The 14,832-nt window shown below is 46.7% G+C and overlaps 1 protein-coding gene across 2 annotated transcripts in view; it reads left to right on the top strand.

The window, feature by feature from the left end:
- The window catches only part of NRGN (neurogranin), a 69,764-nt gene that overhangs the window by 40,024 nt on the left and 14,908 nt on the right, over positions 1–14,832 (top strand). The window contains exon 3 of one of the 2 annotated variants that reach the window (XM_084803797.1): positions 202–662. The exons of the other annotated variant lie outside the window; for it this stretch is intronic. The gene's annotated coding sequence lies outside the window, so the exon portion shown is untranslated. Of the gene's footprint in view, positions 1–201; positions 663–14,832 lie in introns of those variants that run through there. 2 annotated transcript variants of the gene reach the window in all.

The raw sequence follows: 14,832 nt of genomic DNA on the forward strand, positions 1-14,832 counted from the left end.
ACTCTGGATAGCTCCTTTAGAGTTTTTCCTGGTTCTGCCTTAAACTCAGAATGGATGCACAGCCCCACCACAATTGGAGCCACCAGCCTCCACTGCCCAGTACTGAGCATCATGTTACAGCTCAGGACAGCTTGAACCAAACAAATGAATGGGAAAAGAAGAACCATCTCACTCTTTTTCTTTTTCTTTTACTGTACGGAGACCCGGTGGCTTCAGCATCTATACCGTAAACAGAAATCAAGAGAAGCAGTAATGAAGTAAGGTGCAGCACCAGCCCTGTGGCATTATCTGCAGCTTTTTGGGCGGTCATTTGCGGTTCCCCTGGTCTGTGGGATCCTGGGCCCTGGTGTGTTCACCATCCAAATGGCATGAAGTCTGCAGTTATTCTTCCACCCTGCCTCCCCCCGCCACCTTAGGACATCAGACCTGTCAGATTTCAGACAGATTGGACAAATGTTCCTCATTTTATAGGCAATTAAGAAAGGAGCACACAGACACATCTAACTGTGATCTAAACTCAATGGAGTCTTGCAGTCTGTCAATTTCATTTCTCTCTCCCCTCCCCTCCCCTCCCGAGACCTTTCAGCATACAGACCTTGCATCTAATGCAAACACATCCCATTCATGCAAAGCCATTGGAAAAATGAAACAAATGGAATTTTGCTGGTTCACCCATTTATTTATTTAACAATATTTGTATACTGCTCCATATCTAGAACAGATTCTGGGGCAGTGAACATAAGAGTTCACCTAAATAGTAAAAAGTTAAAAACATCATATTAAAATTACTCTTTTTTAAAAAACAGAATGCCAATAAAAACCATGGCTGATCAGTTAAGGAATGTTTCCTGGAATAGAGCTGTTAGGCACCAGAAGCAACATAGCGTTGGTGCCTGCCTGACTGCCAAGAGCAAGGAGTTCCAAAGAAAAGGGGCCACCACGCTGAAGGCTCATCTCTGAGTGGACTCCAGTCGGGCCATAGGTCCATATGGAACCCCCAGGAGCATGGGTTTGGGCACTGGGTTTCCTCTTATCTGTTTTCAACATGAGATGCGCTTGTTTTCAGTTTTTTTTTCATTCATCTTGAAAATGAATGCAGAGCCCTACAATGCATCAGAAGGACACCCCCCCCCCCAATTAAGCTGCTAAGATTGTTGGTGCAAGCCCTTGTATAATCAAGATGATCATTATATCATTTTGAAGACCATGGTAACCCCTCATTATTCTGCACAGCAGTTTCAGCATGATTATGATCACCTAAAAGGCCACCGCTTTGTCTTTCATTCTGTAGAAATATATTACCCTCAATAGGTTGTCCCTTTTTTTGAGAGAGAGAGAGAGCGAGAGAGAGAGAGAGAGAGAGAGAGAATGCATACTTCTTGTTGCTGTTTATCGCCCTACAGAACCTGATCTTCCTCCCCACATTACTCCACTAAAATACATATTGTTGAAACGGAAAGCAAGCACTGACTGACATTTGTTCAAACACACATTTCATCCTTCACTAAGCTATGAACAAACGCAGTCCATTATTTCATTTTCTACTTACTGGGCCTTTTTGGACACAATAGTCAGGAGTGGGCAACCTGTGACTCTAAGTTGGGATGTACAGATTTTGTAAAATACGCTCTGTCTGTGTTTCACGGATTGTCAGGTGCCCTTTGAGCTGTCATATTTGTTCCACTTTCCCAAATTTGCACAAATTCGCATTTGCACAAATTCAGACTTGTGAAAATGCACAAATGTCCCCAAATGCACATTTTCATGCTTTAGCCTACGGGGGAAGTGCACATTTTGGTCCGGTGTTTTTTTAATGTTATGTATTTTTCTATGACTAAATTTGTGTGACATTCTGGAAAGTAAAAAAACTGGCCCGCAAGTCCATGGATCCGAAGTCTGAAGTCCCAAGGCCTCTGAAAATTAGGTTGAGGGCCAGATGAAATTAGGCCTAATTTTATGTGGGCCTTAGCCTAATTTTCAAAGGCCCTCTTCATAGGATTACTTCAGACCTCTGGCAAGAGTGATCTGTCCATTCCCTGGCAGTCTGCTGCATGGGAAAGGAGAGAGGGAGAAGGGGTTTGCAGAAAGAGAGAGAAAAGTGTAGCAGAAAGAGAAGGAGAAAAGGAGTGCCCCCCCAGTTTTGGTTTTGGCTCTGCCCACCACCAGCTGTGGCCCAAGTCACCGCCAACATGTGGCCCCTGAGAGATTACTCAAAGGAATGCAGCTGTCAACAACAACGGAAAGGTTGCCTGCCTCTGTATGTGAATGAGTTTCTGGAACATAGAATGCTGCCTTCTACTGAGTCAGACTATGGGTCCCTCTAGTCCAGTATTGTTGACACTGACTGGCAGCAGCTCTCCAGGGTTTCAGGCAGGAGTTTTTCTAGCCCTGGAGATGCTGGGGCTTGAACCTGGGACTTTCTGCATGCAAAGCAGGTGCTCAACCACTGAGCCACGGCTCCTCTGCCTTAGGTGCTCCTGTCTTCATCTCCGGCACAGCTGTAAGGTGATCAGAAGCGTAAGGCGATCAGAAGAATTCTCTTGCTTTGTTGTTCAGTTATACTTATTCAGTCGTGTCCAACCCTTCGTGACCCCATGGACCATAGCACGCCAGGCCTTCCTGTCCTCTGCTCTCTCCCGGAGCGTGCTCAAGTCCATATTCATCGCATCGGTGATGCTATCTAGCCATCTCATCCTCTGCCGTCCCCTTCTCCTTTTGCCTTCAATCTTTCCCAGCATCAGGGTCTTTTCCAGTGACTTTTCCCTTTGCATTAGGTGGCCAAAATATTTGAGCTTCAGCTTCAGTATCTGTCCTTCCAATGAGCAGTCAGGCTTGATTTTCTTTAGGATTGACTGATTTGACCTTCTTGCAGTCCAGGAGACTCGTAAGAGTCTTCTCCAGCACCACAGTTCAAAAGCATCAATGCTTCGGCGCTCAGCCTTCCTTATAGTCCATTCTCTTGCTACATATGAATTTGGAGGAACTATAGTTAGAACAAACTATTGTTAGCTCAAACAAGCCAGGGTGGAACCATGATTTATGATTTTGGCTTGTTCACCAGCCATAGTTTCCAACCTTTCCCAACCTGGCGTCCTCCAGATGTTTTGGACTACAACCCCCAGCAGCCCCAGTCAGCATGAGCAATTGAGTCAGATCACTTGGTATTACCTACACTGAGGATGGGGGAACCTCTGGCCTGTGGGTTTCCCATCAGGCCCGCAAGCTTTTTTTTGCTCTTTCCTTACTGATTTTGTTTTGTTCTTTGTTCTTATTTATCTCTGATCAGTGAGGCAGACTTTACACTGACTGGCAGCAGCTCTGCAGGGTACTCAGGGAAGGTTTTTTCCCCCCCAGACTGACCTGCATATGCCAGGGACTGAATCTGATACCTTTTATATGCAAAGCATGTGCTCTACAACTGAGCTATGGCCCTTCACATAGTGTGTTGCATGCCTGTGGCTTTTAATGTTTGTTGTATTAATTTGTGGCTTTAACTTTGTTTGTTGTATGTTTGGTGTTTTTTAAGGCCCTCTGGGTGCTCATTTGAATAGGAGTGTGGGATCAAAGTATTAAATGTTAGCAACAAAATACTGAGAAATCATCATCTTAGAATGTTGTTGCCATTACTTCGTACTTTGATCCCACACTCCTGTTCAAATGAACAGCCACAGTGCCTTAAAAATACCGAATATATAATTATAATCATCATCATCCTTCTCCTCCTCCTCCTCCCACTGTAACATATAAGCATGGTATTTCATGGCAAGCACATTCCTCAGCATCCTAGGAACTCACCTTTTATTTTTTTTTTAAAAAACTAAGTTACCAGCCCTTATGGCTGCAGAGACAACATGTGAGCAACGCCTTGTGAAGCAGGTTTGTGTGGGCATGAGAACAGGGCTTGCAGTGGTCAGGGGCTAGGGATTTTGTTCCTTGCTCTTTCCCACGGCTATCAGAATCACAATGCATATGGTAATGTATCAAATCTACTTAATTTGCATAATGTATTCCAGGTGCAGACTTGGATTTGTTGGGTTTTTTAAATAGACTTGTGTCCCCCTAGAGAATCTTGCCAGCACAGTCAGACTAGATGATTTTTGACAACCTTCCTACTCAGTTCAATGGAAAACAGATGCTTGCTGGATAGATTTCTGGCATATCCTTACTTATAATATTCATCCCTGCCCCTCCATTGAGTTGGTTTGTACTGCTACTCATCCTTAGATGTTTTTAATCAGCTGACTATCAAGTTAGCAGTATCTCATAGGAGGATCGGGTTAGGTCTCCCTCTGGAGTGATGGATGCCCCAGCTCAGCTGAATTACACAAGGACTAGTGACTTGAAAATCCAAACATATTTGTGAGTGCAGCATTGCCCCATGCTGTGTTTAGTTACTTTTGGAGCTGCCACTTTCCTATCCGGAGGGGAGGATGCCTGTTTTATTAAAAGCTGCCTGACAGGAGAAATTGATGGGATGGAGCTTCTTCTCCTACTTTAGTGCTCTCCTTACCAAGAAATTATGGGAAACTTTCTACCACCCACTGGCATTATCATTATCATATTCATATCCCACCTTCTTTTCCTTTTGCAAGGAGCCTGAGGAAGCTTACATAGTTCTCATCCTCTTATTCTCATGATAGTCCTTATCCTCTCAACAACTCTGTGAAGTAGGTTAGGCAGATTGTCAGTAACCGGCCCAAAGTCACCCAATGGCTTCATGGCTGAGTGGGGATTAGAACCTGGATCTCCTGAATCCCAGTCCAACACTCGAACCACCACGCCACACCGGTTCTCCCATCTAGAAATATACACATCTGGCCTTTGTTTAGCAGTCCTTTAGGCAAAACTGCATGGGTTCTTGAGCCTGTTCACCCAAGCTTGTTCGTAGGAAGCAACTGAGCCTCGAGATAATGTGCAGACACATCAGAAGCAATTGGTTTTGAATGGTTATTAACACAGCAAGATGCCACTTCCCTCCCACCCACCATCCTGAGAAAGCAGTGCTGGAACAGCAATATAGAGAGGCCCTTAAATGCCAATAAAAGACTCTGTGAAGGCCCCTTTGGAAGCTGGGATCTTTCAAGGGCCTGGTTCCATCAAGGCAAATTAAACTGCATTGTGTGAGCGGGCCAATAGATCATGCGATTACATTTTTTTTTCTCAGAAGCTGGGACTGCATAGCTCAAAAAGGGTTTAGGGCAGTCCAAATTTGGCCTCTGCAATTTGAGTGAAGGGCCAGAGCCAAGGGTAGGTGTGGTTGGGCACCTGCCAAGAGCTCACACCCCAGCAGGGGCCCACTGACAAGAGCCCCCTGGAGTTGCTCCTCCTCTTCACCATTGCAACCTGCTCGTTCACCTGCCTCTCGCTCTGGCCCAGACAACGGTGGTGGTGAGAAGAAGGAGCAGTAGGTGCCACTGCCTGCTTGCTTACTGGCTCTCTGCCTGGCAAGCAAGCGAGTGGTAGCAATTATGAGAGAGAGGATGAGGAGCAATAGCAGCTAGGGACAATGGTAGAGAAGGTCGATTCTTTGAGGGCGGGGCCCCGCTGAGGGTGCCTTTCCCCAGAGTCCTCAAAAACCTGGAGCTTGCAATGTTTGTGTGTAATAAATTGGGACCTTGCCTGGACTTTTATTTAAGCCTTTCCTTTGGTAAAGGAAGCCATATTCATAGACCCAAACAGAGCTTTCAACATGGGAAAATTAGGCAGGTTTGACTCATGCCTTTTGAGGTGCATAAATGCAATTAACTAGCTGATTATTATTAATATCATAATATTGTACATATATAAATGGTTCAGGTATCTCAAAAATCTCTTATTATTAATAAAATGATGATGATTAATAAAAATCTATTTTAAAAAGTCTACTATTTGAACCACCTCCAGTACATTTATACTGTCACCTGCCTAAATATAAGAACCCCCCCCCCACACACACACACACATGTAGTGGTTGAGTAGCTTGGCTTATGCATTATTATTAATATTACTATTTATTACTGGACTTTTCAAAGTATAAGAGCAGAGGTTGCCCTGGCCTGAGTAAGTTACAGTCTAATATTCAACACAGGTTGGGAAAGCAACGTAGAAGGGATAGGTGTCTACTTCGAAGCAAATTTCACTGAACTGAATGGACCTAGTCCTAGGAAAATGTATACAGGATGGGAAGTCTTCGGACAGGGGTCCCCAACCTTTTGGCACTGGTGGACACATTTAAAATTTTGAGAGAGTGTCATGGGCACTCTTACAAAATGGTTGCCATGGAAGGGGCTTGTCCGTTCAGAAAATGGCTGCCACAGTTGGTATGGCCAGTAAACAAAATGGTAGGATTACTTGGTATTGTTGCCTCCTGTTAAAAAGGCAGTTAGCAGAGAAAAACAAAAGGCAAAACAGAATGAGCGTTTAGCAGTCCCATGTGCACACAAAAGGCCAAAGGGAGAGAGGGAGAGAGGGCACACTTTTCTTTAATGAAAGAAAGAAAACAGCTTTACTCACAAGTATTCTTGCACATACAAATGCAGGCACAGTGTAGGGTTTCAAAAGCGGTTTGTTCAGTCCATTTCTCTTTGTTCTATAACACAGGCAGGAGGGAGAGAGACCAAGACATGTGCTCCCAGCAATGGAGGAAGGACAAGAGAGGGAGAGAGCGAGGGTAAAGGAAGGGGAGGATCAGGAAACCACTGTAGGCTATGAAGATTCTAAGGCTAGCTATGCCCCAAATACCCGTGCATTAACTAACAGCAGCCCTGCCCCCTTCCTGTATCTTGCAGACGAGGTTGCAGTAATCCCAACACAAAACACCATTTCTCAAAAGGCAAACTGGTGAGGTTAAAAGAAAAGTTACTTGCCCAAGAACAAGAACAAGGCAGAGGTGGGGTCTGAGTTCCATAAAGAAAAAATGTTCTTTGAAATGCATGGTTTTCTGCTCCAATGCCTATTTCAGAGAAGGCAAACTGATAAGGCTCAGAGACAAGTCACATGGCCAAGAAACTGAGTACAAGACAGAAGATGGGTCTTAGCCAACTTCAACAGCTTTCCCATATATTGGAATGACTGGAGTCCATGACTGCCTTTCTGTTACCAATGAACAAAGCCGAAAGATTCTTTGCAAATTCCAGAGACCTCGAATGTCTGCAATTAGAAAAAGACTATTTTTAGGGCATCAGAATTTGCCCTCACTATCCTGTGCACACATTTTGCCCAGAGTAAAAATTAGTGGCTCACAACACTCAACACTTTGACTGACATTCATTAGCCCGATCTATATGTGAATATCATTTTCATATGCAAATGTACAGCTTTCTCCTGAAAGCAATTGCACACCAAATTACTGGTACAGTTTTGCGAGGGAGGAAAGACATTTGAAGGTGTGGGTGGGGGAAATTGGCCTCCTGACAAATTAAGATATTGTTTGATGTAAAAAAGCAACAAAGTGCTTTTTCGTTCATCTTTATTAAAAAAAAAAAATCCTAGAGACAAATTTGCTAATGAGGTGTTGCACATATACCAGGGAGGAGTGGAAGTCAGAGTAGATGGAGGATGGTTGTCACTTGCCGTAGGAGGACTGCAAAATATCAGCATGGATTCATGACCAGTGAAACTCAGCGTGAGTGTGTGGGGGGGGGGAGAGGGAGGGGGGACAGAGCCAGCTTCTTCTAAGTGATGTCAATAGTTTTATCATTCAGACCGAACTACTGACTCTGCTGCAATTTCAGGGATAAACCACATGCTACGTTAAATGTGTAGCTCATCCTAGGTCTCTCCCCGCTAACTTTAGTAAGCCCCTGATCCAGATTGGGACCACTGTGCTTGGATAGGGGGAGTTAACCCTTCCCTCCCAGCTGTTTCCCCTCCAAAGTTCACCACTCCATGTGGGGGCTAAAGAAAAGCAAAACCCTCCATTGGTGCCATAACCCGACCCCCAACCCGGATTGTGGGCCACACACTTACACTAAAATAAAATAATCATCTACCCATGATGCATTTAACACAGTGTGTACTTCAAACTTCAGGAGTCAGCAGGGGCTGGTGGCTCTGATTTTGGTGGGAGCCAAAATTGTAAACCTACTTTGGGGATAGAGTTCAGCATCTTGGATAGCTCCTTTTGAGCTCCGCCTGGTTCTGAATGAAATGCGGAATGGATTCACAGCCCCACTGAAATCGGAGCCACCAGCCTCCACTGTCAGAAGTGATATATTGAAGCCCACCATTTCCATTAAGGTTTGGGTACAGTCTCTCCCAGCCACACTGCATCTGATGCCATACAGTGACTTTACATTGTAGGGACCTTTTTACAACTACAGAGAGCAGTCAGGTGGTGCGGGGGTGGCGTAGGGGGCGGCCGGCAGAAGAGCCGAGATTGGCTTTATTCCACCCTCACCTGGAGCTGCAAAGGGCATCAGGGGGGAAGCTCCCCCGGGTGCCAATCAGTGCTGGCTGGCCTCTGGTCACGCACAAGATATCCGCCATAGGGCAGCCACCTGCCCATTTTCCAACAAGAGGACACACATCCCGCCCCCCTCCCCCGAAGACGACAAAAGACGACATCAATCTGCATGAAATGCGCGTATGCTAATTGACATGTAGAGGTGCACATTTAGAAAGAATTCCTATAACCGAAATAGAAATGCAATATATCTCACCATAACGGGAAAGACTGTACCCGCCTGCTCAGTCTCCTGTTCAGGTGCTCTTGGTGAGCAACTTTAAGGCCCAGCTTTCCTTTCTGATGGTTCCTTGCCTTGTATCAGCAGCACTCCAAACAGAGGATGCCTAGAAATAGAGGACTGTCCTCTGTAAAGTAGGATACATGGCCACCCTCGGGCACAGTCCTATGCCTGTTTAGACAGAGCCAAGTCCTACAACTCCCAGCATTCCCCAGCCAGCCATGCTGGGAGTTGTAGGACTTGGCTCTGTCTAAGCAGGCATAGGATTGCGCCCTTAGTTAAGCAGCTGCCACATCCCAGCTGGGCCCACTGCTGCCCCCTGCCCTGCCTGCTACGTTTGAAAAAAATCCAGGCCTGATGCCCTGAGCAGCACCAGTTGAACATTTCCACAATGCACACAACGACCCTCAAGCTCTTCAGGGTCTCACACAGAGGTTTGACCCATCTCCCGCTCTCTGCTTCATCATAACTGGAGATGCCAGGAACTGAACCTGGGACCTTTTGCATGACGAATGGCTCCTGTCGAAACTCTTTTGCACCCCGGTTAAACGATACAGGAGCCCCATCCTCCTTTCCATCGGGTCTCCATTTTAGGGTAGGTTTTGTTTGACTTTCCTAATTTTAAATGTTTTCTTAAAAAAATTAAGTTGAATTCGGCTCGATTCCTGTGGAGAGGGCTTGCTAGCCATGTGAATTAATCCCCGAACCCTTAAAGCAACTTCCAATTTTAACAGCAGCTTTGGTTTGTTTTTCTCAAGCTTTTGGCAAGCCCCTCACATGTAGAACACAGTGAAGACTCACAGCTGTATGTCCTATTTTTCATGTGGCAGGCAAAACCTACACATTGGTAGTTAGTTAGCATGGAAACCAATAGTAACTCCCCAAAGGAGATGGAGGACCTGGATTTGAATTTAATTTCTTCCTTAGCAACACCAGGCTGAATGCCTCACATCAGCACATGCTATTTTTAAAACCATCTCCTGGCGGGGAAAAGGTACATAAAATGGAGTAAATCAAAGCTGGATACAGAGTGAGAAGCTCAGTGCTCTGAAGCGCACCAGTGCACTTTGCCATTACCATGCAGGAGAGAAGGACATCCTATGTATCTGTGCACATGCATGTAAACACATGTGCACATGGACACTAAGACCTTTTCTACACAAGGCATTTGTTGTGCGCTCATCATTCCCTACTCACAGTTGTTTACTGGTTCTTTGTATGTCATAGTGACACTCCAGTTTTGCCTCTGTTTTTAAACATCACTTTCAGTGAGTTTTTTAGAGCATTATTTGTGAAAGTGGAAAAAATGGTTTTTCCACTCATGTAATTGTGATATTCCATTATAGCACAGTGCCACCTAGAGATTATGTAATGGAAAAACAGGAAACGCTCTTCATGTAATGCTGAGATCTCAATTTTGTGATGCAACCGAAAGTAGATACAGCGATTTAACATCCTCATATAGAAAAGCTCGAAGGTGCTGAGCAGTGGGTAGCCTGCCATTTCATGCAATGCCAACCACTCAAGTATATTTTGGATTCCTGATCACGTATTTTTACACCATCCCATTGTTCTCCAAGCAGCAAGAAGTGTCAGGGGTGCACCGTGTATCCAAGTTTGGTTTTCTTTGGGAGGAGATCACTGGAAGATAGTTACAGGTATTTGGTAATGTTTGTGTTTTTTGACAAGTCTACTGGGTGAGAATCAGAGGAGGCACAGCTGAAACACTCAAGCAGAGAGCTAAACTGCACAGTTCCTGCCACTTAGTATAGTACTTAATTGGCTCCAAGCTCCTGAGCCACAATTTGCATCTGGCTCCACCCCACCTGGTGACTCTTGGTGGACCTCAGGGTCTCAACCTATAATAATAAAAGAGGGTATGTGTCTGTCTGTCCATCAGAGCCATAGCAACAAGACCATGAAACCTAGATACCTGGAACCTGGCATGCATATTAAGGGGACCCTAGGAGTGTGCACTTTTTTTTTTAATGCATTAATTAAGTGTAGTTTATTTGAATGTGTCCATGTGGTTGAAACCTGCAGCAACATCTTCAGCCACTAGGGGGAGACATCCCTAACCAGCTCATAGCTTTGCAGTCCAGATAGCTGAAGCCAGGGAGATTAGTAGGCTGAGGGACAGAGTTATAGGCCTGACCCTGCAGCCTGCTGTGCGGCAGCCCCCGTCAGGAGAATGGAATGGACAGCCCCCTCCCTCAGGGGCCTGTAGGGGTACACCATGGCAGGGCTGTGCCTAGGGGTGCCGTTGGGCTTCTCTTCCCTCAGATGGGGCAGGCACAAAGTGTCCAACTCTGACAGCTGTGTAAGTTTGCTTGAAGGCTTCGTTTCATCAAACTATGGGCTATTCCAACCTGAGCAAAGTCAGGTCTGTTAGCTAGTGAACATATAACCATGTAATGGAGAGGACGTTGTTGATTCAGGACCCCAGTCTCAGGTGAATAAGCACAAAGAGAGCAGCCAGAAGAGATCAGGGCCAGGCATTAAGGCTACAATCCTATGCACGCCCACCTCGGAGCAAGCCCTGTTGAATCCAAATGGATTTACTTCTGAGTAAACATGCACAGGATTGGGCTGTACAAGTGCTAACCCCTGCCCAAAGTCAGCCCTGCTCACACAGCTCCCGTTAATTCCGAGCTTTTGCCTGATAAGCTTCGGCTATTGGCTCTCCAGTAGCTTGAGCTATTGGGTGGTATAGAAATGTAACACATAAATAAATAAATAACGCTCACATTTCCAGGCTATTCTCTACCATTGTGAGTGTTCCATTTTTATATCTATTTTAGAAAAATGAAAACTGGACTGGCATGGATGCCATGTTTCACACCAGGTAGCAGGTTGCGTGCTTGTACTTTGATCTTGTAAGTTAGGGAATAGATGCATCTGTGTTTATTAAGTGCATGAAGTATATGAAAACTTTGGAGCAGCCATAGAATCCACTGCTGAAGCAGTTCACTGTTCTGAAACATGCTGTTAGTGAAATGCATGTGCTTAGGTTGGAGAGACAGCCAGCACTCTAAGATGCTTTCAGAGCCCGTTGTCTCTGTGTCCTTTCAGTTTCAAAATTCCAACTGCCACCTGTCCTTTGTTTCACTCAGTACATCTCACTGGGACCAGGAGCAGTGCAGTGCGGGCCAAATCCTGCCCTCCTGCCATTCCAATCCAGCCCTCCAGGGCTTTCCAGATAGCCACACCCCCTTCTCCTAGACCCACCTCCTTTCCCACAACCACCAATCATTTGCTGATCTCACAGCTTTTGTGCAGTTTTGCCTCATTCTAAAAGGTTGAAATGCCTCGGATAATATTTCGTTACTGGCAATACACACTTTAAACTAACATATGTTGGCATTTTTGACCGTGCCCCTTTTGGCTTTGGCTCAGCCCCCTTTTACCATTGGCTCCGCACACCTTGGGAATGTGGCCCATTCTCTGAAACTGAATGGGGAAGAAAGTGCGCAATACCTGGGAAAGCACCAAACAAACGGAGGTCCGGGGAGAAGGGGGTATGGCCTAGGGATGTACGAAAGTTCTGCCACAGATCTTGGGGAGGCCGAATGCCAGTGCATTTGGCCCCCCGAAATCGATGGCAGAATGGCCCGCCACCCCCCCGCCACCCCCCCGGGACGGGACTTACTTGGGGCGGATCTTCCTGGCGGCGGCGGCAGCTGCAGCGGCTGGTCTTCTGACCGGCTGCCGCCGCCGCCAAATCCAAGTTAAAAAAACAGTGATAGGCTACGTAAAGATTTACGTAGCCTATCACAGCTAAATTTTAAAAAAACACCGTGATAGGCTACATAAATGTTTACGTAGCCTATCACGGCTGATTAAACAACAACAAGAACAAAAAAGCGCGTACACAAATGGCGGCGCCCATGGGTGCCGCCATTTGCGTTCCTTATTTTGGCATGTCTTAGTCTACGTAAACATTTACGTAGACTAAGACGGCGAAAATAAGGGGAACGCAAATAGTGTAGACGCTACGCTATTTACGTTCCCCTTATTTTTGCCGTCTTAGTCTACGTAAATGTTTATGTAGACTAAGACGTGCCAAAATAAAGAATGCAAATGGTGGTGCCCATGGGCACCACCATTTGCATACGCGCATTTTTTAGTTTTGTTTTTAATCAGCTGTGATAGGCTACGTAAACATTTACATAGCCTATCATGGCTGGCTGCAGGGACGCAAACGGCGGCGCCTACTGCCGCCGCCATTTGCATCCCTGCTAGCCAGTGGCCGGATGTCCGGCTGCTGGCGGAGCCGGCCAACGGCTCCGCAGAATCGCTGCAGAGCAAAGCCGGCCGGCCAGGATTCTGGGGGGGGGGGAACGGAGCACCTCCCCCCCTGGCAAGGATTCCGGGGGGAGGGACGAAACGCCTCCCCCCCACCATCAGCATAATCCCCGATAGGTAAGTGATTTTCATACATGCCTAGTATGCCTTCTTTAGGAACTGGGCTCAGCACTTCTGCAGATGCGCCCCAAGCAGATGTGAGGACAGATTCAGATTCAGACATGGAGGAAAGAGAGGGGTCCATTGAGGAGCCAAGGTTGCAGGAGGTCAATGGTCCCAGGGAGGAGGATATCCAGATGCAAGGTAATCAGTTGGGGAACAGCCAACCAGAGCGCTGGTGTCAGCTTAGGAGCCAGGAGCAAAGTGAGGTCGAGAGAAGTTTTAAGAGTCTGGCTGTCCGAGAGAGGAGTCCCTAGAAAGACCCATCTCAAGGGCGGGGCCTAGACAGTGACTCAGGTTGCCGAAGGAACAATTGGCTGCAGTTTTGTCACAACTCTCTATCATAGTGCACTAACCAGAGTTAGTCTAGTATATGGCTGATCAGGCTGCTTGGGGAACTTCCCTCCTTGTTGCTGTATGTTGATTCGGACTGTGCTCGGGCTTTGGTTTGCATGATAAAAGCAATTGAATAGAATCACAACCTCATTGTTTGACTGTGAAAGAGACATGAAACACGGCACTTGACACCTTCTCGGGAACCCCAGAGGGCTGGATTTAGGCTACTGGCCTCCACATACCTTTTCGCGGAATCTTTTGCGGTGGGGGGGATGGGGGGGAGGCGATCTGGTCCTCCCCCCCGGAATCCCCGATGGCTGGCTCCACTCCGCAGCCAGGCCATGGAGCAGCCGGCCAGGGCCGTCCGCAGCTGGATTTCCGGCTGCAGATGGGCTGCTGTGGACACAAATGGCGGCCGCCGTAGCGGCCGCCATTTGCGTCCAGCCAGGCAGCCATGATAGGCTACGTAAGAATTTACGTAGCCTATCACGGCTACCCCCCCAAAAAACCCCCAGCGTATGCAAATGGTGGCGGCTACGGCGGCCACCATTTGCATTCCCTATTTTTCACTGATTTATCTTACGTAAATATTTACGTAAGATAAAACGGTGAAATAAAGGGGAATTCAAATAGCGTAGTGGGCGCTATTTGCGTTCCTTCATTTTTCGCCGTTCTAACCTACGTAAATATTTACGTAGGCTAAAGCGGCGAATAAAAAAGGAACACAAATAGCGCTCACTACGCTATTTGAATTCCCCCTTTTTTTTGCCGTAATAGTCTACGTAAATATTTATGTAGACTAAAATGGCGAAAAATAAGGAACGCAAATGGCAGCTGCCGTAGCTGCCGCCATTTGCGTACGCCGTTGTTGTTTTTTTTACCCAGACATGATAGGCTACGTAAGTCTTACGTAGCCTATCACGTCTGGGTAAAAAAAAAAGACCAGATTGCAAATGGCGGCCACGGCAGCTGGTCGAAAGACCAGCCACTGCCGCCGCCACCGAAGCCGCCGCTGGAGCCGCCGCCGTCTGGAACATCCGCCCCAGGTAAGTCTCGTCCCAGGGGGGATCTGTGGGGGGGGGCGGGGGGGCAGGCCATTCCGCCACAGATTTCATGGGGCTGAATGCCAGTGCATTTGGCCTCACTGAAATCCGTGGCGGAATTCTCTGCCATCCCTAACTGGCCTAAGGTTCAAACTCCTGGCGTAGATGGACCCTTGGTCTGATCCAGCAGGTCTGTTCTTATATCCTCCAGATGTTTGGGACTACAACTCCCATCAGTCCCAGAGAGCATGGCCTAGGGTCAGGAATTATGGGAACTGCAGGGCAGTATCCAATTCAACTCTGTCACTAACATAAATCACGTTGCG

The sequence above is a fragment of the Heloderma suspectum genome, chromosome 6 (assembly GCF_057233095.1).
Source record: "Heloderma suspectum isolate Gila_16-S chromosome 6, 16-S_ref, whole genome shotgun sequence".
NCBI lineage: Eukaryota > Metazoa > Chordata > Lepidosauria > Squamata > Helodermatidae > Heloderma > Heloderma suspectum.